We start from the raw sequence: 23295 nt of genomic DNA, 5'->3' as shown, positions 1-23295 counted from the left end.
CCTACGTTATCTGGAATTTCTCATGTAATTTAAAGTAAAAACCTTACATAAATTCTTTACATTAATATTTATCTTATTTGGATGCTACATTATCGATGGTTAAGGTTATAGGAGTGTCTACTGTATATCACATTTTTGTTGTTATGCTAGTCTGGCTGGCTTACTATTTTTGTAAAGTAGAAAATTATGAATTTAGAGTGCAAAATCCCATCAGCTACCAAACCTTTGTGTTCAAAAACCATCCTAAACAGACCGTAATGACAAAACACATTTGAGAACGATTACAAAAAAACTAAATATTCAAGTGGCAGCACTTGCAATCATTTGGTGGAAGTTGAAGAGCTGATTTTCCATCCCGATATTCTTTGTCAGTATTCCACATTAAATATAAACCCTTGAATCAATGTATTAAACTAAATTGTTTTGGTCAGACCCTTCATGCCCAAGTTGTTATTCAGCGAAAACTGACAAATTTTATGTAATGACTTTGGAGTGCTGACCTTGCATCCAACTATCATTTATTGGTTTATCAATCTAAATGTGAAACATTGATGAAAATAATTAATTGTGAGTAACCTTGTGTGTTTCCCTGTAATATAATATATAGTTTATTACCAAATCTACCAGCATTTAAAGGTAGGTCTATCTTGCTAGTGACTGTGCTTTTTTACATATATTTTTTTATCCATTCATCAAATTCGATTTATATGTTCCTAATTTTGATATTTCTACTATACATAGAATGAAGAATTTACAAGATAACAATTATTACTTGGATAATCTAAAGTCAGTCATTTCTCTCTGTACTTATCTCTTGTAACCTACATTTCTTTGCTGGTTCACACAGGAATCTTTTGACAATGGTGTATGTAATAAAATTTTATAAAACCTTTAATCAAGGCTACAAAATAGTTTCATTGAATGTGATTTCTTTGCACAAACTCGGAGCTCCATATAAGAAGAGTGTGTAGACTCCTGCTTCTCTGCTTCTGATTGCATGTCAGGAGCACCATGACCTCGTCTAATGATGAGTGAGAAGTGCTGCTAACTCTTCTGTTGAGAATATATAGATACTTTTATTTGGCGGTACATAATCATTAAGTTTTTTCAACTTTTGGTGCCACAAAAACAAATAAAAAGAAATGTATTGCCATGAAGTTTTTTTAAAAAGTTTAACACTGTAGCAGTGAAATTTTCTTCTTCTAGCCTTTGTAATACAATAATAAAATTATAGCTTTTGTACGTATTTGGCCAAAAAGTTAAGTAGCATCCAACATTTTAATCCTGAAACATCCTGAAAATCAAATCATCTCCAACACCAAAATCAATTGCCAACGATATAAGAATACTGATGTGTTCTGATAAAATTTCCTAACCTTTTGCATATGTTCATCTTTAAGCTTTGGATAGTGTGGTTCTTACAAGGAGTTGTGTGCTCAATCTATTTAATCTCAATCTCAATTGTGCTCAATCTAGTAAACTGTTTGCTACGGAATTTAGCTATGAAAAGCTAAGAAGCTATGAAAGTTCTGTGATAAGGACACTTGGTATAAGGTCACTTTGATGTTGTGTGATGTATTTTGCATTTTGTATTTTGTAGTTGCTACAGTGTATGTATATGTTGGATGTATGCATAAATAAATAATGCATTAGAAAAGTGACCTGTGAATGAAAAATATGAACATTGTACAACAGGTGCCCAAACTTTAGGGGCTATTTTAAGTACATTGGACCCTGCCATACGATTTTGATTTGTTCAAGTGTTAGCATCATATGACAGAAATATCGAATAGTGGTATAGAACCCTATACTAATTCTCTAATGCAATCACCTCCTGGTAAAAAATCATCAAAATTTTATGTACCGTACATATTAAAAGTTGGTAAAAAATAATATGTTAACCTTAGTAACTATAGTTACCTACCTTAACTTTAGTGCATTTAGTAGTCATGATCTGTAATAAAATGTAATGTTACATTGTAATTTGTGCCAGAAGTACTGTAGGAAGCTTTTACTTTAGAGACAGGCGTATAACATGGATGTTGATTTTAACTTAAATGAATTTAGCTCAATAAACACACGCTTAAAGCCAGGTTTAGGTTTTAGTGTGTATTTTACTGAAGTTCAACTTTTTTATTGCTAAAATTTTATCACCTATCTGTTTCCGGCTTCATTTTCACAAGAACTAATAATGAATAACACTGAACTGAGCGAGATCGAGCATCGTATCTCTTTCATTCGTTGTTAGAGGAATTTCGGCAAATAGCAAATCGACATATTTGTTATTATGACATAATAAGCACACCTACCAAACTTGAATTTCCAGAAAATTTTTTGTTGATTTCGTATGAAAAAAAATACTGCGTATGGAGAGGGCAAAAAATCAGTGTGTTCTACATTGCAGGGTAAAAAATTGTATAACAGGGTCATCGTAACCCAATCGCGCACTGTAATTGACTGTAGCTATCACTTGAAAACTTATGCAATTATTGGTCTGAGAAGTGATAGCAAGTGCTCCAGGGAATAAGTAACATTTGAACACATAGGTGGTCTTAGATAACTTGGGCTTCTGTTAAAATCCCAGCTATATAGTTTAGTCTTTTTCCACGAATGATGTTTTGCGTAAAACAGATTAGTGTATCCGATCTATCGATGACTCCAATAAAGCAGACCTACTAAAACATTTTTAGATTGTGTAGGTAGCCTTAGGTAACTCTGGCTCTCTCTGGTATGACCTTGTTCTCAAAACTCTCGTTAGCATAAACATGGGTGATTAGAAATTACTTCTTATGGGACACAAATCAGGATTTTAGGGAAAATGGAGTTAGTTTACATTTACCCTACAAGGTAACACTATTTGATTGATATAAAAAATTGCAAATTTATGGGCAGACAATTTTCCGAATGGTTTAAAATGCTTTTCGATTGTTTACTTAATGTTACCTTTTGGTATTGCGTTTAGGAGTGAGATGTTATAGATTACATTGTCTATGTTGTGCTTACATACACATGATTGTGTTCTTAAGCACTTGTTATCACACTTGAGCAGAAGCTGGTTGTGTCGGTGATCAGAGTAAAGCTTACATATACCAATTCATATTAGTATCTACCTAACTAGAGCATGCCGCACATTAATATATGTCAAGGAAGCAGTTCAGCTGACTCTGATGACCAGTTTTCAACCTTGACCTATTATGTACTGTATTTTAAAGGTTTTTAGGTAAAGTTGTTAGTTTTGTTTTAAAAGCTACAATAGTATAACTACTACATAAAATTAAAAACTAGTCACCAGCTATAGTAAAAAACATAGCTAAGTTCCAAACATTTTGTAACCAATGCTGGGGGTTACAGTCATGTCCATTTCCAGTGCTCCACATTTTTCACAAAATTACAAGCTTTTCCGAATTCAGCATGGCGCTGCCATTTCAAATGTCTCCTGCAGTTTTTTACTGTAAAATCACATCCAAAAACTTATAACAATCAAGTCAATGATGTTGACAATTAATTTATCCTCGTATGTGCTCTTTCATGAATACAACATTCCTTGAAAATGCATAAAAAGACCACTTCCACGAAATATAATTTTGTGAATAGTATTGTCTAATAGGGTATAATACAATATAATATAACTTCTATTTTTTAGAAATCTCACATTTTATATTACCGTAAAACCTCTAATTGAATGCCACTTCTATTTGACCGCCACAACAGAAGAAGGGTTGAAAAAGTGAGCGCCATAGCGTTCACTTAGAAGTTTTACGGTATTTGATAAATGTTTACAGGATACTGGTGTTCCTAGTTGGCAACAACAACAACAACAGCAACAACAACAACAGGTTAGGTTTTCACCCCAACCACAAGTTTCCTCTGCAAATCAGCTGCAAAGAGGCTTTCAGCCAGCCAATCAGACGCCTGCTAATAACAGAACACCTTTCAGCGAGGGAGTGAAACCTCCTCAAAAGCCAGCTAAACCACCACACTCAAATCCAGGGTTTAAAGGAGGTTTGGGTGGAGTTGGACCATCCCAACCCTTGGATTCATCAGTATCAGCTGCTATGGCTATAGAAGCGACTGCAGAAATCCAAGGTAATATATAACCTTTTACATCAAAGTGAGATGTCTTTCAAAGCTCACTTTACAGTATTGTATGGCTGCATGAACGGTCAAAGTTTAATAATTAGTGGCAATTGTCATGAGGGAAAACAGGAACAGTTTTCAATTATTACCATCTATCACGAGATACTAGTTGAGATATCTAATTGCTAACGCAGTTATTTGGGTTGGTTCACCTTTGGGTTGGTGGACCTTTTTTGGGTGGTACATTCGGTCAAAGAAGAATTTGGCTTCAGTTACCACTATAGTTGGGCTATTGATTTTAAGGGTGCATTTGTATTACCTATTCACTTTCTGGAATTGCGTAGAAACCTTTTCTCACTGGCTGGGGAACGTAATGAGCAATTGGTGTGACCTGAAAAACCCATAAACTTGGAGTTATCTTATAAACTCCTCTTATATGCGATTAATTGGTCTGCTATTATGAAACTGTCAAATTTAATATTCATATAGTGAATGGAATGTGAGATAGAAAGGTGATAGAGCAATTCAGGTTAATTGAAGGTCACTTATGCACTCAGTAAGTAACAGAACAGCCGTAGCCTACTAGTCTGGAATACCTGACCTGTAGGCAGCGGGTTGAGTTTGAATTTCCAACAATGACACTTGTGATGGTAGGAATGACGTCAAACCTTAAATTTTTCAGTAGTTGAGGCTTCATTGGCATTGAGCCAAGATGCCAACATGAAGTACAGTAGACCCTTGCAATTCGACATTAATTTGTACCATTGTTGACATTACCGTAGGCGTCAGTGTTGGCATTGACGTCAGTGTTGGCATTGTAAGGCAGAAATGTCATATAGAGTGGTGTTGAAACCTAAAATAGTTCCTATCAATCTCAGAATCTAAGGCTAACGAATTAAAGTTACATATGTACTTATATAATTATATACACATAATTATACATTTTTTCTGGCAGCATGGCTGTTCTGTTAAAAACGTATAATCAGAGGTAACAGTTTTGGTTTATTGGTGAGGCGGGCAAATAAAATAGTGAAATATGGTTTTTCGTGCCTTGTATCCACACACAAAAACTTTCATTCTAGTTCTTTTGGAAATAGTTGCATGTAGTATATTGTCGACGGCACAAGAAAATGTGAGAGTTTTTGCTGATGGTATTTTTGAATGTCATTTCTCCAGCTACGCGTTGTCTGCCTCTGCTGTCGGCTGAACTATTAGAGATAAAACGACTTGATCCAGAGAAAGAGGTGCTTGAATGATACAGCAGGCACATGTCAAAACCAGGATTTTAAATCAAAGTTTAGACTTTAACTTATACACTGGGTCGACTTGTACACCGAAATCGAGGGTAAATTAAATTTACAGTTTGTTATGTTAAGCGCATCACAAAAGTCTAGTATACCAAACGCATTGCTGTTAAGTTTCTCTCCCACCGTCGTTAGCCACTATCTCTGTCTCAAAGGTAAGAACTCCATGCAGTACTGTTCAGAGTAATGTTACACAGTATTACCTACCATAACTACACCGTCGTTAGCCACTATGTCTGTCTCAAAGGTAAGAACTCCATGCAGTACTGTTCAGAGTAATGTTACACAGTATTACCTACCATAACCACATAATAGGTATTTTTTACTGTGTAAGTGTAGGTAATGGATTACAACAATTAAAAACACGTTTTTCCATTGTAATATTCTGTTTTCAGGTAATATTTTTCACAGCATGGAATGGATTAATTTGTATTTAGTAATTCTACATGAAAAATACTGCTTTGAGATACGAGCACATTAACATGCCAGTTTGTATGTCGAGTTTTCACTGTACTTAAAAGCATTTTCATGCTTGTATTATCTAGCAATTCCTGCAAATATTCTCTGATTCAATGCATCTAGATGCTTACGGCATAGTTTTGATTGCATACACAGGTGTCAGAAATCGTATGTCAGCACTGCGACTTGAGGCTGATAAGGCCAACGAGAGGGCAGACGACTTACAAAAGGATGTCACTGATTTGAGGCAGAAGTTGTATGAGACCGAGAAGGAAAGAGACAGCTATCACAGGTTTGTGAATTATACTACTAATTATTACCAATAATACAATATATTTATTATATAATTATTGGTATTATGCAGAGCTACTAACACACAACAGGACATATCAATTTAATGTTTGAAGCTTTCTGTAATGAACTAAAGATAACTTGAAATCTTTTTTTTAAATTTTATCAGACAGTATGAGTATTTTTCTGTTGTTAGCAAATTTTTGAGGTGATCTGACTATCAGGATGTTTCAAGATTAAAATCGATAAAACTTGATGGCAGCCAAAATACTGATCAAAAATACGAGGAAATGATGTGACTAGTTACTATAGTTGCTATAGTTAATATCTGCGTTCAAGTTGCAGCAGTGTGAGGTTCTAATATGACGATCTCTTTGCAACTATAGACGGAATAATCGACTGATACAAGCGTTTTAACCGCGATCTAGTTTTGTTAATCTTAAAACATCTGGGCAGTCAAATCGCCGAAAAACATCAAAAACAATCGCAAATAATAAAAAAATACTGATACTTTTGGATAAAATCTACAAAAATGTTGTGTAAGTTCTCCTGCAAAGCTAGTTCACACTATACCGCCATACGTCAGCATTAATCCCACAATACTTTGGTGATAATCTGAGATAACATTGTTCATTCTATCTCAAAGCCGTCCCCGTTTACATCTGTCAATAGTTAGTGGAATACCATTCTCATTATACAATGCACCCACAGAAATGACAAAATACAACTTCCTTAAATAAAACTATAGATTAAGCAATCCCTGACAGCCAAACACCATCACTGAAGTGGTACACCTTGGACAAGCTTTTGTGAATGTTCTGTGAACCATTGGGAATGTTTGACAACTGCAATATTCTCCAAAGTATCTACGTTGCTTTGACGATGCCATCAGTTTATGATACACATAATCGACAAATAATCGTAGTGAGAAAAATGCTGACATTCGACGATATAGTGTGAACCTTTAGTTACAGAAAGGCCATAAGGGGAGGTAAACAAGATTACTATTAAGTTCCGCCTTGCAATTTTAAAGTGAGCTACACATACATTCTGTACTTCTATCACAGATATTTGCTCTAGCTTTTTTGACTGTTTTCAGCATTCAATTCGAACCATCTTAACAATTTTTAGAATCAAGTTGGAGTTATCTTCCACTTTTTGCCTGCAGTAATAAATGACCAAAGCAAGATGTGTAGACAATTGAACTGAAAGCATTGTAGCAATAACTAAACACACCTGTTTTTGCTGAGTGATCATCTATGGTTTTTAAAAATTTACCAAGAGCTAAAACTAGGTTGTTCAATGATCTGGTGAGAGGCATACACATATCTAATAAGGGCTCTAAGGCTAGGTGTCACATACCATTATACTGTACTTCACAAATTTAACCGCAATTCTACTTCAAGTTTGAGAGGTGTTTGATTGTAATACAAATTCCATTAATGTATCTCATTGGATGATGCCATAAATGTCAGGGATAAAAACCAAACCGTAGTTAAACTTTCAAAAAATGGTGCTATGTTATACTAAAAACTGTTTTATTAATAAATGCTGGGAAAGTTTTAAATTTTTTAACAAAACATTGAAATAGTATTCTTTTGTCAAAATTGATATGATATTCAGCAAAAGTTTTTTATAAAAATTGTTGCATCTAACAGTTTTGTTTTAAACTTTTATTGAACATGAACAGAATTAGGTCATGCTTAATCAAAGGAATCTACTGAATCTTATGAGAGAATTGCTATTTGGCAAGCTATAGAAAGACCTTAAAATAAACAGGTACAATGTGTGATAGTGTAAACAACTCCTTATTAAAATTTTCACCAAAACCGCAAACTATTATGAATACTTGCAGTAAGTCCAGCATTGCAGAGGATTTATTTTATTTTCAGTCAGAAAGCCAACAACATTTGTGTAACTTTTCAACGTAAATTGCTACACTGCTTTCATGACAACAGCCCATGAACGTGTTCGTTGATGGTAATTATCATTAATGCATTCAAATACACCTTCTTGAGTTCCTAAGCAGATGGGTGTTTAAAGATTTGGTTCTAGAAATGAGACAGAGCTTAAAAATAAATATTTTATTAACCTGGAGCATACACATGTGAAGTTCAGATGAAATTTGTCAAAAAATATTGAATTATGGACTAACAGACAGACACACCACATTACAAAGTGGGGATTTATTAACGGGAATTAAAAACCTGCCAACTAAATTATTCAAAATATTGTGTGTGAGCGGAAACTGAGTAGAAATCATAACATTTACAGACAAAAGGATGAATTGGAGGATAAAGCGTTTGATCTTGACAAAGAACTAAGAGAGTTGGCTGGAAGACTCACCGATTCTGACAGGAGTCAAACCAACCTCTCTAATGATGTATGCTTTATGACTATTATTTCTCTAGTTGTAAACCCAATGGCTCTAGTTTTTGTGCCATTTTAAACTAGATTTCGAAAAAGGCTAAAGAAAAGGATAAAACAGGGAAAAGATGGAGTTGTCTGACCATGTGTGCAAACATTGAAAAGTTTTACTATGAAAAGAGCCATGTCCATCTGTCCGAAGCCACTGTTGAAAAAAAAGAAGCTTGCATCAGGCTTCGAACCTGTTCTCTATAAAAGTACTGAATTAGCAAGAATGTTTGTTATGGAGTGAAAAACTACAATTCACCAACTGATTTCAACTTTGTATAAAGTGGTGCTGTTGAAAGAGTGTCACTTCTAACATTTGAAATTTAATATTTGGATAATAACGATGGTTAAGATAATGCTTGTTTATTTTGTTTCTGTTGTAGTCCAAAAACTTGTAGCACTTCTATTAGAAGAATAATAAAGGTACCAAAACATTTTAATGTGTACCATACAACAATTATCTTAATAAAATATTTTTCAAATTATGAAATAACGTACTTAAGAAAAAACCTAAAAAAACAGAACATGAAATGAATGAGTAAATAGCTAGACGTGATGCCCTTATGATTTTTTTACTCGGTTTAAAAAAGTACATCTTTTGCTTCAAGCATCACTTGAAAAATCTTCCTCTTGAACAAACCAAATATTTGTTATTCTTAGATCTAAGGTGATTAGTAATAATATGATTTCTAATGCAGAGAGATTTTGTGAACTTTTCACTCAAAAACTTGTTGAAGGTTGACTTGCAACAAAAGTTACATTACAGTTATTTGGTATTAAAAGGTTCACCATGTCTTACTCTGACGTGTTGTAGGTGCAAAACATGTAGAAATGTCATTACAAGCTCTTACAAGCTCAAAAACGAACAGTTAGTTGCAGCCATCACAGAAACTCTGTAGGTTGGAATCCTTCTCAAAATGGCTCAAATGTGACATAGTTGGACATGGCGTGCTTCTATTTACATTTTCATGCAACCACAATCGTCGAAATATTTTCACAAATATTCTTCATGCATTCAATGAAACCATGTCTATTATCATTGTAATGCAGTCACTTTGAGCACCGCTATCTCAAAACCTAATCTAACAATCAGTTAAAATTTTTAACCTCAGCTCGGAGGGGTGCATATCATCCTCTGATAAACATGAGGAGACTGTTGGTCATTGGTGATGGTAAAAAATGCTGTAGAATTTGTTCGCGCTATTTATTGGAAACATGGGTCACATGATCAGATTACGACTAGATGATTAGACCAAGCTGAAACAAAACTGTAAAGTAGCGAGCATCTATATTTGATAGGGGATTTTCAGTAGAACCCGAAGTGTTTTTCATAAACTACGCACATCAAAGTATGTCATCAAAATAAAAGGATTTCAACCTAAGGCCTTTATTTTTAATGGTTCGTTTTTAAGCTTTTAAGATATGGTAATCACAATTCTACATACTTTTAACCTACAACGCGGCAGAGTAAAACATGGTAAATTTTTTGATACCAAATAACCGTAGTGTGAATTTTGTTGCGAGTCAACCTTTAAGCATTTCATATGCGTTGAGACGTCGAGACATGTTGAGCTCTCATTTAGTAAGAAGAAACTGTGTGTATAAATTTGTTGATTTAATGTCATTGTTATAGTGCAAAAGCTATCATAGCCTGGGTACCTTGAATAGACCCATAATGGGAATGTTTAAAAAATTTGTAAATATTTATAAAAATATGGTTCATGACAAAATTTCAACAGTTATTTTAGAAGTTATTTTCTTTTAAAAATTTTCCTTTTTCAATATAGGACATATGCTAAAATATCAGATGAGGACAACTTACTTTAGTAAACACAACAATCACTTTAATGTAAGGAAAATCAGAAATTTTTTTGAATGTTGTAGTCTTTTACACTTTATATTTTAGAGAGTTTTATTCTTAATTTTGTAATATAATTTCATTTTTCTGATGCCGTTGTATCTCGGATTGATCAGCCACAATTGTCCTGTGTATGTGGTGCAGGTTAAAGCTATGAGTGAAAGAATGACCTTCATGGAGGCCTCTGAAGAAAGATACAAACAGGAAGTGCATGAGGCTAAAGAATTAGCTGCTAAGGTACATAAGAATATTTTAGACAATTCTTATATCTTTCTCTGAATGTATATAGTAAGCTAATACTTTCAGAAGTTAAAGTTGTTGCCAGGTAAATATTATATAAAAAAATTCTTTGAAGAAAATTTGTTTTGAGTTTTTTGTTTCATTTTCTTGAATGGAGTGTCTAAGTGATAACACTGGAAACCTTTACTGATGAAATAACAGTTTTTTTTTTAAATTGAAGATTTCATAATCATTTTAATATTATTTGGTAAAAATATAAAATATGGTTAAATATGGTATATTGTTGGTAAAAAATAAACCATGTCCAAAATAGGTTTTGGTTTTGAAGAAACTTTGCAAACAAAATAATTTGTTTGGAAAATCAACAAAAATATGACCTTAATTTATTCCGTTTCTTTTTATAAAATAACCAAAATAAAAATGAAACTTACAATGTGTCCTTGTTTATAGCTATGCCAAGTAAACATTGGTAATTCTAATTGTAAATAAACAAAAACTAAGCGTAAATAGCTTCTGTTCCTGATAAACAATTTGTAACTTAGCAACATAACGTATTTAAAACAATTATTTCTATAGTCTGATCAGATGGCACAAGACTACAAGCGATCTCTCGCCAAGCTACAACTGGACAATGACAAGTTGGATCAGGAGCTCAACAGTTTTTCTGAAAAAGAAAGACAACTCTTGCATCAGCTCAAGGAAACAGAGGACAGGGTATGTACACGAGGCAGCTGGAAATACGTTAAAGCCATATGCCGCTATTCAAAGTATACATGATGTGTATAGCGCTAGTGCTAACTCAATATTGTACATTCTGGCAGAAAGTCTAGAATCAAGTTGGCTAGCATACGATTGAAGGTTGTAAGCAAAGTTTGTTATAAAAGCTTACCACTTTTTCTGTAGTTTATAAAACAATTTATTGAAGCTTCTGTCTTGAAGCAGGTTTCTTTACACAATGCTTAATGATAAATTTACATAAAATTTTAGTAAACTTTATCAAAAATTATTGATAGATTTTTATTATCTGCGGTAGGTTTTATTTTTGAAGTGATTGACTTGCAGAATGTTTTAAGATTAAAAGTAGCAATACTTGATCGTGATTAAAAAGCTCAGAAAAATACTTTTGAAATGAAATCACTAGTTGTTAACGGTTATTTTTATTGAGAGTTGATATTGACTACTGCGTTCAAGTTACAATGTTGCTCGTCTCTATTCCGTTGGTCTATTTGCTACTATTTTCATTTGAGCATTTTTTGAGCAATCAAGTTTTATCTATTTTAATTTTGAAACATCCTGGGATTCAGATTACATCAAACATTAAAATCAAACGCAAATGATAGAAAACATGGATACATTCCGGTAGAATGAACTGTAATTGTATTCAAGTTCATATTCAACCGGGCTAATAAATTACAAACAGTAAATATAATTTTGCAGTGTTAAGCATCACTTTATGTAAAACTGCTGTGTTTTTAAAGTTTTTGGCAATATTTTTATTTATTTCAAGTAGCAAAATAACTCAGTGTACATATTATTAAAACAGTTTAAAAAAATAATGGTAAAAATGCCTATTTGCATAAACCGCGATTAACAAAATCAAATGTTTATTCCAAATATTGGGCTTTAGTTTAAGATGCTGCAAAATGAGTTTAAATTTTTTTTTGAAAGTAGTGCAAATAAAATTTCAGCTATAAATAAAAAAATAATCACATTCATTTTGAAACGTATAATCAAAACAAATTTGGCCAATTAATGAGCTTAACGGTGAAGCGTTTTATTTTGATTATTCAGATCCACATTTGTGGTTTTGCTTCGCTAAAAGAGTCGCTAAACTAAAAATAACTAAAAAAACAACAAATCTATTTAGATCTGGTAATAGATCTGTAAATTTTCAAATTTGCTTTCGTTTCAATTTTTTGAACAATTGTGGTTCAAAATTGAATAGACTCAACTTTGGTAAGAGGAACTCTTATTATAAAATGAAGTCAATATTTTGAGTAGTTTGAACAAGTGAGTTAATCATATTGAACTATGACAATAAGCACCTACAACCTCGTAACAATATGACAGCTATTTGGAGTTGTGCTCTATTGCTCACGTATTGTAAACCTATTCAATTAATTGAAGTTGTGTTAACGCTTAACTTTTTTTACATTGGTAAAATCATTTGCTGTTTTTTTCAAACTCCACGTTTGTTCACATACCCCGTTTCCTAGCGCAAAAGTTTATGTATACTTCTATGCTGTCAATATATAGAAGTATTCTCAAATTTTTCTTGGTTTCTCTTCATTTGTGGATGACTACAACACAAGTCAAAAGATATTGAACCAAACTCATAGAAGTTTCAAGTGCACAGAAAAAAGGTATAAACAAATACTAAAATAATATATGGAATTTAACATCATTTGCTTTCCTAATTTTTTCTTAACAAAAAATCTGTGTAGCATAAACATTACAAAACCAAAAGATATTACATGTATCACACATTTTGCTGCAAAAAGTTCTTGTTACCATTTTTATCTAACACTTTCAAAAGGTCTTTTGCATCACCAGGTGTCAGGGGTATTAGTCAAAGCATTCAGAACCACTTAGTAACCTTTTTCTCCATTTTCGAATACACATTGATGACACTTGCAAGCACCTGCTAACACTTGCTATGCTTTGACAAGGTGGTTGAGCTAAAAAGCACCATAGCTAGAATGCAGACTGAAAACACCCAGCTAGAACGTCAGGTTAGCGACTCAAAGAGGATGAAAGACAAGTTGGGGATGGTAGAGAAAAAGGCTGCCGACTACCACCGCCACTCCAACCTCATGCAACAGGAGGCTCAGATAGTCAGCCAAGAACTAAAGGCTGTCAGTGAGAAAGAAAGGTAGTTAGAACGCTGCCTTATGCTTCCACAAAGCAGGAAATACTTGGGGATGGTGCATGATTGATGTAACTGGTTGATGTAGAAGCTGTGTTTTATTTGAAAGGAACTCCTTGTCTGTCGATTATTCTCTATCTGTTGTCTTTTTTCAATGTTATTTTTTTACGCAAATTTTTAGTATAACTGCAAAAGAACAGTAAAAGTTTTAAATCTTATTCAATAGCTATTCTTCCCTTTAAAGTAATTATTTTATCTTTAAAATCAGTTTTTATTTATTTTCAATAAACGCTTGTATTCAAAGAGGGCATCAACAATACAGCTGACATTTTTTTAATAATTCTTTATTAAAAAAACTTTGAAATTACGTAAAAAACAAAAACAAAAATTAGTGAAGCTATTTCAACAAACTCTTTGCCTTGAACAAAGAAATAACAGCTGTATAGAACTTTGTAAATTTTACAGATATTTGAATGAGAAGCTTGTGGAAGTTGAATCGAAGACCCAGCAATTGGCAAGACAGGAAGAGCGAATTGAAGAACTGGAAAAAGAAGTGACGGTATACTCAGCCAATCACAGCAGCCTTAGTGAACAGCTTCGTGTGTCAGAGATGAATAAATGAGAGCTTGAACAGCGCGTAAGTGCTTAGATTATGCCTGGTACTTACTAAAATGACTTAACCTGGTACGTACGAATGCACCGCAATAACCATGCAAGTTCCCTGAATGAATCTTTTCAATTATTCACATAAAGCTGATATTCATATCAATCCAAAAGCTTGCTTTTTATATATTTTATGCATTCAGCTCCAACATAATTACATTAGTTAGACTACTCATTAATTTTTTTATTTTGGACTCTGCTATTTAGTTTACTTGTTGTGGTACTTTGTGGAGAACATATTGTAAAATATGTTCTCATATGTAAAATATGACTACTGATCACCACAACAAAGATCGCTCATAGTAATACTAATAATCATGATAATAGAAGTAATACAATAATCATGATAATAATAGTAATGCTGCTAATCATGATAATAATAGTAATACTAATAATCATGATATTAATAGTGATACTAATAATCATGATAATAATAGTAATACTAATAATCATGATAATAATAGTAATACTAATAATCATGAAAATAAAATAATACTAATAATCATGATATTAATAGTAATACTAATAATCACTAACTTCTTTCTTTAAGAAGACAGCAAATTTAAAATATTATCCGCAAACAGTAGCTATTTTCAAACGTCATCTTTTAAAAACTCACTTGTTCAAACTCTGGAATAAAAAAAAGATGTTGATGATTGAGCTCAGATCCAAGTAACTTTAATATACGAGTAACTAAACACTGTACCAGCTATTTTCTTACCGCGCTCTGCAAACCCAGCAAATATTTCTGTTCATTTTCGCTATTTGAAAACTCGATAAAATCAAATATTTGGTTGAAGTTACAAAAGCATTATTGCAACCCAATTGGTACTGCCATGTTCTAATGGTAGCCCACTAATTTTGTAAGCTTTCAGTGGAACATTAAATGAATCACCGTCTTGTCAGAAATCATTTTTTCAGAATCTGATTGATAATTGCCCTAAATCAAGATAGAAAAAAACTATTGCACTGACCATTGGTTAATGATAACTTATACTAGCAGGATGCCGAGCATTGCACGGGTATTAAAAATCAGCTTTTAAACGATGAGAAGTAATGTATTTGCCTGCCACTTTCCATTAGCCTGGCACATTGCCAATGGCTAATATGAGTAAGCTTACTAATGAGCGCCATTGCGTTGCATCATAATGGAGAGCGGTAGTGTATTTGCACTCATATAAAAATATACATCGTCTAGCCTAATGAATCCATCAAACTAGTGTGGCTAAATTGGTAAGGGGTGGGACTGGTGAATAGGAGGGTCCGTGATCAATTCTTCTCCGCTACGGATTCTTCATTCCGAGATTTTAATAGCTATAGTCGGATATACCGCAGGACAGACAGGCTGATATATAGATTGGAGTATTTAATAGTATATATAAATGCATTAGATAATATATATTGGCTTAATTAGCTTCTTATTATTGATGGGTGTTTCCTTACAGGTGAAGAATTTGAGTTCAGAGAATGAGCAGCTGTTTGAAGGCAGCGAAAGAGCCAGGAAGTTGCATGAAGAGCTGACAGAATCTGAGACACGCTGCTCAGACTATGAAGCACAGGTAAGCTAGACTGCCTCAGACTATAAGGTTATAGACTATCTTAAATGACCCGTAAAGCTGGCATTCTCTGACACATGACGACTAAAATAAGCAAGACAGACTGGAACAAGTGCCCTCTAAAGTTTTTGGCACACAGTTTGAAATTTATGCTTTAACACTATGATGCTTATTCTTGTGTATACAAGTAAGTCTCCTGATCCTAAACAGTATTAAGGGTTTTCCAACGACTGTGGGTGTATTTAGAGTAGCACAATTCTATTTCAACTGAACATCATATTGAAGCTCCATACTTGCACAACTTAAGGAGAAAATAGAAATCAAATGGGGTAATTTTTAACATTTTTTTCCAAGAAGTGATGTTTTAGACATAACTGAAGAAAAACAAGGGTTTATGTACACCGAGTGTGATGAAGTGTGTTCAATTGTTATAAATAGATAAACAATTACTTGTAGTATAAAGCTCTTGTTGCTGAAGAGAAGCTTTAGGTTTGTGATAGGATAGGTTTGTACAAATGTATTTTGCACAAACCTATCACAGTTTCATAGTTTTATGTAAACCAAAAGTGCAGAAAAACAAAGTAAAATTTAAAACTGAGGTGACTCAAGCATAAGTTTAAGTTGGAAAACACTTTCCCGAAGTATCTTTGGCTCGGGGTTTGAAGTGATAAAGCAGCTTTTAGTTCACTAGAAATATGCTGTCTATCAAAATTTCACTTGTCTGTTCAAAGCTAGGATTAGAGGTTAGAATAAACATATCAAAAAAAGATAGAAATAGAAAATAAAATTGTATTATTGTGCACTTTTGTGTATACGAGATAAAGTTACAAAGTAAATTTCTTCAAGCTTGCATTTACTTAGTATTTTATGTGAGGTGAAGGCAAGTTTTGATCAGGTCAAGGACAGAGCCTTGCACGTGCCTAGTATATACCTACCGGAATAAGGGTCAACACTAAGACGCTAGTACTCATTATTTACCCTTGGACACCTGTAAGAGGTCTCAAGAGAGTTAGATATCCACGGCAGTTAAAAATTTATGTTGGCCAACAAGGCAAATGCAAATACGGATAAAAAATAAAACACTCACAAAAATGTTGTTTATTCAGAAATGTCGTAGCTACTAGCTTTCACTTCTTTTTCAAACAGAATGCTGATGGAATTAGATATGCATTAATTTACGCGCTCTTTATTGTTTAGTAATTTAGAACGAAGGTTGAATCAAAGATTATTAGAGTGAACTTTTTAATTAAATAATGCTTTACTTACTTTTGTCAAATATAATTTTTTTGTATTACTCCAATTATTTTTCTGGGTTTTAGTACATACAAATGCTTCAGAGAGCAAATATTGTTTTAGCTTGCTTTGTCCGAGTATACCGACCTAATTGCATATTACATGAAAACCTAAGCTATAAATATTGTACATAATTAAATTAAGAACTGATATGCAAACAGACCTGATAAGTTATTATGAAAACCTAGTTACATGTGTAAGAAAATAATTGCAAAAAGTATTTGATAGAGTTGTCTTCTTCTTAGGTATCACACTTGAAGGAGCGAGTGGAGCTTCTGGAACGACAACTCCAAGAGCAGAAGGAAGCCTATGGGGAGCTGTATAGCCAGATGTCTGTTGCCTTAAAAGACCTCCAACACAGCGCTTACTAGTTCAGAACTGTATCTGTGGGTTTGACAAGTCTGGACATGCCCGAAACACTGATGGTTTGAAATATCATATTCAGCTGATCGACTATTTGTAAAGTCTATTGATTAATTTTTTGGGATAAATCTATTACTTCTTAATATATGTTCTGCTGTAGTTTATAATAAACTACATTGTGAAAAATGTTTATGTCCTTATACATTCATCGCTAAAGAGGTGGTGAGCTCAGACATTTTAAGTTCCACCAGTAGATAGAAAAGTGCTGCAGCTTCTTCGCTAACTGACATTACGTATTTACTAGCCTACAGTAACTTGCTAAGCAGCAAAATTTTTCTTCGGTTGAGCATCCGTTAATAAATATATAATCATTACTTATATTAGAATTAATACATGAATATATTTGGTTGAGTTGTGGTTTTGATGGTTTTTGGCTGAGCAGATTACAAGGAACAGCAGTGGCTCAGTAGTTAGGTTGCTGACTTATGATCAATAGGTCAAGGGTTCAAATCACATGAGGACCAGTGGTGGTTTTAGGAGGAGCACCCAATCACAATTGCCTCTGTGCTAAGGCAGGTCATCAGTGAATAAGCTGACTCATCTATCCACACTCCAGAGTAGATGAGCAGGGTAGCTAGTGACCTTGCAAGACTGAAAACAATACTTGGTAGGGGTGGGGAGCTCCTCCTGTTAGCCAACTTGTCAAAAAACGTAAAACCTTCCAGGAACAGCCATGGATCATCACTCTATGATCTACTGCAGCTCCTAGAACTGACACACACTATGTCACAGTAGGTTGGTGTTAATACCACAATAAATTGGTGATAGTCTGTAATAACATTGCTCACACATTTACGAATCCATATAAGTTTACATCAACTGATAATATGCAGCATTGTTCTCACTAGGTAATGTTGTCGCTGAAATGATGACACAGTAATTTGCAGAAACTATTATAAATGGAAATATAAATCTAGCAATTCATGTTAGCCAATTATCATCTGTGTTGTATATTACACAGACTGCAGTAGAGCCCATCATCATCTGTGTTGTAAGTTACACAGACTGCAGTAGATGCAGAGTGGCATATTGAGAAAGTCTAACAGCTGTAATGTTACCTGAAAAATTTGCGATGCCCCTGTGATGTCATCAGTCTTCACTGCACATAGTCCACAAACAATCATAGTGAGGACAACCCTTAAACTGCAATATAGTATGCACCTGGTTTTCGAAGCGCTAAGGAGTTTTTGGAATAGCATAAACTTGCTTTATTGTGCCTTCTCAATGGTTTTGTGTTGCTTTCATTTGTTAGTGTTTCCTTGCACTAGTCATTTTTTTGCTTGCTGGGAAATTTGTAATGCCTAGTCAAAATATATTGATCAAGGATGATGCTTTTTAATTATTATCTGTCTTGCCCTTTCCTCGCCAACCTTATAGGAAAAAAAACTTTTATTAGTTGTACAACATTTATGTGTTCTAGTTAGACTTCCTTATGGATGAGCATATGCAACGAGATTACAGTAGTTATAGACGGGTACATGTAGGGAACTTACAGTAATTATAGAAGGGCACATGTAAAATATTTACAGTAATTTCAGATGAGTACATTTAGGGAACTTACAGTAATTTTAAATGGATAAATGTTGAGAACTTACAGTAAGAACACTACATAAAGTTTGCACAATGACCGATTTCACTTTTGTCACTATTGCTCGCTGTTCTATATTAAACTTGGCTTATACACTATATAACTATTACATGAAGTCTATTATAAATGTATCAGTCTTTTAGTTTAAAGTGTAAGTACCTTGCGACCAAAATTTTAACTTAAATAAAAGCAATATTCTATCCCCATATTTTAGGGTTGGAAATAAAAAGGTGCCCATTTAAGAACACTTGTCACATACCAACACTTAGACCTAAAAGCACACATAGACATATAATTTGGTAATTTCTGCAGACAATAAACACCGTTTTTACAAAATGCCGATCCAATGCTGACTAGATGATTCTTGGCCAAACCACTAACTAGTAGATTTCCTCTTTACTATTGTTTTTGCCAAAATAGTGCTTCAATAAGTTTTATAACAGTAAATTAAAATCCATTCTGGCAACTTGCCACACCAGGAAAAGAGCTAAATTTTTACCTGAAACAAAAAAATAATTATTTTCTTCCATAAAGATTTAAATTTGCATTTGGTTCTGAATTAAGAGCAGCATGCTGCAGGAACGCTAATCAAACTACAGCAAACAAAGTTTTGAAATATTGGAAATTAGGCTATCAAATTTTGAAATATTGGAAACTAGGCTATGTAGGTTTTAAAGTGTTGAAAGTTAGGCTATGTTAAGTTTTAAAGTATTGGAAGTTAGGCCATGTTAAGTTTTGAAGCATTGGAAGTTAGGCTATGTTAAGTTTTAAAGTATTGGAAGTTAGGCTATGTTAAGTTTTAAAGTATTGGAAGTTAGGCTATGTTAAGTTTTGAAGTATTGGAAGTTAGGCTATGTTAAGTTTTGAAGTATTGGAAGGTGGGCTATGTCAAGAGCAGAATTAAAGCTGCTGAGCATTGTTTAGCTTTAGTTTTAGCCTTCTTTACTATAATATGAGCCGTGTTTGTTCGTCAGTCTAAAGCCCCTGTTAAAGGTTTAGGAAAAAGTACTACATGTTATTTGATTTGAACATTCAACCTTCAGCTTGACTATCTGGCAATCTACGGCCTGCACCAATCTTTAACTGGGTTTTAGCAGGTTTTTAGGAATAGTTGCGTGCATAATTATTCTCTGTGCTCTCTTGGCAAAACTGACAATCTCTGACGATGACAGTCAAATCTGTCAGGGTGCCAGTACTTGTAAAATCAAGGGTTTCTGTTCTTAAATCTTTTATGCCCATATAGAGTTGCAGGCAGAATAAACGTGAATGAGGTATCGCAAGTTTGTTTCATCCACGAGATGGAAGCAGTAAAACTGCAAGTTCAGAAAGTTTTGATTCTTGCAAATTTGCAAAAAATGGAAACAGCACTTGCGAATGATATGCACAAGAAAATGCAGCGCAATCTCTTCCACATTAAATATTTCCACATTACCGTCATACCTATTTTAAGAGTATATGCTGCTAAGCGGAACATTAGTCTTCTGGTGTATAATTACTTATCTTTTTTAACAAAGTTCTATCTTAAACCGCACATGAGAATGTCCATCAAACCACTAATTGCATGGTAACTCAGGGAGCACACAAACCCAAATGTACATCATCAACACAATAGAAACACAGTGACTATATTGCGATTTTGTTATTTTGCATTGGCGTGGAAATCAGCTATAAGCTATTCTGCTTGAACCAAACTACAGATAAAAGGCACAACAAATGTACTGTAAAATATTAGTTTCGCAGTTTTATTTGACGTGTTGTATATACTTCAAAAAGTTATGATACAGAATAACTAGTGTCATTCTGTTCGCCGATATAGATACTCGCCAAACTCCATAATCTGAGTGCTGACCTTGAAGCGGTAGTGGGCCAACAACGAAGAATAGGCTAGGATAAGAGCGTTTTCGATGGCTTGTCTGCCTGGAATAATTTCCACAAGAACCGTTGTCTCTTCAGGCTCTATTCTAGCAATTTCAATCTTTGTAGCAATATCATATACATGAAAGGACTTGGTATTCTTGTTTCCTAGTTGAAATGGGGCAGATCCTTGTGTCATTATAGGGCTTTCTTGATCGGCAAGCCAAAACTGCACGCAAGTTTCACCCATAGCAAAACTTCCAATTTCGGCACCAGTTCCACTCAACAAAGCAACCTTATTCTCACACATAGTATGGCTAGCAAATAATAAATTATCAAATACATCGTTGCACATAAGTATCGAATCCGTTAGACCCAAGTTGATGACTAGCATCGTGATTCCACTCGTAGAATTCAGGGCATCTAAAAAGACGTCTCCGTCAGAGTTTCGCATATTCGGGCGGAGTCTGAGACTTCTCAGGTTTGGTTTAAGCAGAAGATCGAGTGAAGGGTGAGGACAGGTGGTTAGAGGAAACTGCCAGAGAAGACCTACCGGCATCGGAAGTTTATTCATATTATAGGCGCTGTAATAAAGCTTAAGCATACTCATCAAAAGTATCATCTTCTGAATGCTGGTTAAGGATATACCAGCATCATTAAGAAACTCAAGACAAACTAAACTTCTATCAGTGGATATCTTGCATATTGCTAAGAACATTTTACTTGATATGTGCTTTCCGACGTAGACCTGACTCCCTCGACCCTTTTTCAAGTTTTTAACAGATTCTGGGTCCCATTTCAGCCCTTTCTGATTTCTATGCTTGAAATTTTTCAAAACTTCTCCATTTATTTCTGCAAAGGTTTCATAGTTCTCTCGTGTTTGAGCGTGTTTAGTTATCACCATTTTATTTTTAAAATCTTTTAAACCTCCTCTTGCTTTAAGAACTTTTCTTTCATTTAAATCATGCACTGAAGCCCTGTCTATGACTAGTTTTCCTTCAATTATAAATACTGGTTTGATTTTATCACCCGTTTTGGTGAACGCGTATATGATTTCAGACCATTTAAAGTTAATACCCTTGGCTCTGAGAAACATTTGACTGCACCCATCAAGTACTGCTAAGGGGTCTGTATCTGTTTCGGTTTGCATATCAGATGATTCATTCAGAATATAATCTTTTTGAATAAAGCTGTCATACTCTGCATTTGGAGAAAAGGCAGCAAGCGGGCCACGTTCAATATCCTCTAGTGTCAATCCAAAATTGAAGTCGTCAAGCTCAGAAACGGCTAAATCTAATGCTTTAGAATGATCAGACCACTGATTCTGTCTACCAGTTGAAGAAGTTGAAGCTGGACTGTCTGGACTACTCTCCATAGGGGGAAGAGGAAAATTATCTGTAGTTCTGTGTCTTTTCATAGCTGAAGCTGGACTGCCTAGATCCATAGGGGAGAGAGAAAGGTTATCTGTAGTTCTATGTTTCTGTGAAACTGAATTTGAACTGTCCGGATTACTCTCCATAGAAGAATGATACACATTTTCTGTAGTTCTATGTTCCTGTGAAGCTGAAGTCGGACTGCATGGACTACTCTCCATAGGGGAATGAGGAAAAGTTTTTCTAGCCCTGTGTTTTGTCGATAAACTGTCAGAAGAGTCAAAAATATGTCTCTTCCTTGAACTTTCTGACTCGCCTGCTTCCTTTTCTGTTTTCTTATCTTTGAAAAAAGCTGCTCTCTAAAAGTATTGAAGGTTGTGAGTACAGGGTAGTATTTTGCAATCAATCCAAAAGTTAAATTAGTCAGTAAAATTTTAAATAATTTCATAGAAACCATCTAACAATAGATATGATTTTGAAGTCGTACATCCAAAAATAACTATTATGTTATATCACTGATGGCTCTGTCTTGTAAAATAAAGTACCTTAGTACTGTTGATACAATTTTCATAAAATTTCATGAAAGTACATGTAAATGAATATTTACATAGCAAATAGTATAACTGTAGCTGTAAATATAGTGTATATAATATGCTGTATACTGTATAGAATAGTAGTATACTGTGTATTTTATATTGTTATATACAGTTAAATACAGTGTACTGCGTACAGTAACTGTATACCATACATGAAATTCTGCATACTTCATACAATATAAAGTATAATTTATAGTGTAACTACCTACTGTGTGAAGCATACTGTATACAATATACTGCATAAATTGTACTGTATGTAATATACTGTATGCTGTATATAAAATAAAGTACACTGCATACTGTACACTGCATATTGTATACAGTATACAGCTTCTGAATACAGTATAATGTATTTTGCAAACATCATAGTGTACACAGTGTACAAAATACTTTATAATGTATAGCATATACAGTAAAATTTATAGTGTAACTGCTTACT

General features: G+C 33.9%; 1 pseudogene; it reads left to right on the top strand.

Moving 5' to 3' along the window:
• The first annotated feature begins 3809 nt into the window (after positions 1–3809).
• Positions 3810–17468, top strand: LOC137396793 (golgin subfamily A member 6-like protein 7; annotated as a pseudogene).
• The last annotated feature ends 5827 nt before the right edge of the window (positions 17469–23295 follow it).

This window comes from Watersipora subatra, chromosome 5, assembly GCF_963576615.1.
Source record: "Watersipora subatra chromosome 5, tzWatSuba1.1, whole genome shotgun sequence".
NCBI lineage: Eukaryota > Metazoa > Bryozoa > Gymnolaemata > Cheilostomatida > Watersiporidae > Watersipora > Watersipora subatra.
Note: the sequence above shows the minus strand (reverse complement) of the source record. Positions and strands in the feature narration are given on the sequence as shown.